A 1500-nucleotide genomic window follows, 5' to 3' on the forward strand; every position below is an offset into this window, starting at 1 on the left:
CACCCTCTGCCCTCTCCTCCCTCCCCTCGCCAATGGCTCCCTGCATAGTCGGCTGCACACCCTCTGCCCTCTCCTCCCTCTCCTCACCAATGGCTCCCTGCATAGTGGGCTACACACCCTCCGTCTGCCCTCCCCGGCAGTGGTTCTCAAAGTGAAATCCTCAGGCCAGCGTGGCAACATCACCAGGAGCTTGTGAGAAATGCATAATCTAACCTGTAACCCAGACCTGCTGAGTAAGAAACTCAGGAAGGACCCAGATTTTTTTTTTTTTTTTTTTTTTTGGCTAGAGGACACATGTGCTTGACAGAGGGAGAGGGAGAAGCATTTCACGTGGGACCTGGTCACACCACAATCCTGTCTGCATTTTTCCACCCTGTTGGAATTTGGGCCAAGCGTGCACACATGTCCAGCATGGTTTTCAAGTTGTAGGGTCAGGTTTCGAACTGTGGTCCTCCATGTGGGATCCAGCTCCTTTAACGACTAGGCCAAGCTAGCCCAACCCCGAGTCTTAACACATCCAGGTGATTCTAATGCAGTTGAAGTTTGAGAATGTATGCCCTCCACTCCCCCAGAGATCTAAAATGTGCACAGAACCTTTAAAAAGTTCATGGGAGTGAGGGCCAGCAGGTGGCACGGTGGTTAAGATGCCGGACTCCCACATGGCCACTTGCAGTACGAGTGGTTTGCGTTCTCACTTTCTCTTTCTTTCTGTCCCTCTTTGGTGAGTGTATATGCCCCATAGCAAATTAAAATAATAATAATAAAAATAAATAAATCATAAATAAAATTATCTTTTAAATTATTTATTCAATTTTATTTGTCCTTGATACTCTTCAATTTGACCAGGGGTTGGCGTAGTGAGAAAGCAAGCCACCAGGTCTAGGACTTGAACCATGGTCAGCCACATGGGAGTCCAGTGCCTCAACCACCATGCCACCTGCCAGCCCCAAATTAATAATTTTTTTTAAGAATTATTTTTTATGTAATTTTTATTCATTGTCATTATTATATATGTGTGTGTGTATGTATGTATGTATATATATATATATATATATATATTTGAAGTTGACCAGAGAGAGACAGCAGAAGAGAAGTAAAGTGAGAAAGCAAGCCACCAGGTCCAGGACTTGAACCATGGTCAGTCATGTGGGAGTCCAGCCACTTCAACCACCATGCCACCTGCTGGCCCCGCAAATGAATAATTATTAAAAAAAGAAAAAAGTTTGTGGGAGGCCAGCAGGTGACATGGTGGTTAAGGCACTGGGTTCCCACATAGCTGACAACGGTTTGAGTCCCAGACCCAGAGTCTTGAAAATCATGCTGGGTATGGGTGGGTGTGCACCCCAAATTCTGAGAGGAGAATGGAGTAGGAGCTGTGGTGTGGCCATGCCCTTGGGGAATGATTTCTCACTTTCTCTCTCAATCTCCCCAGCAAGCACCTGTGCCCTCTGGCAAAAACTTAAAACAAAAAGGTTGTACAAAGTTTTTATGATGAAAAAA

Source organism: Tupaia chinensis, unplaced genomic scaffold, assembly GCF_000334495.1.
Source record: "Tupaia chinensis unplaced genomic scaffold, TupChi_1.0 Scaffold000146_1, whole genome shotgun sequence".
NCBI classification, from domain to species: Eukaryota; Metazoa; Chordata; class Mammalia; order Scandentia; family Tupaiidae; genus Tupaia; species Tupaia belangeri.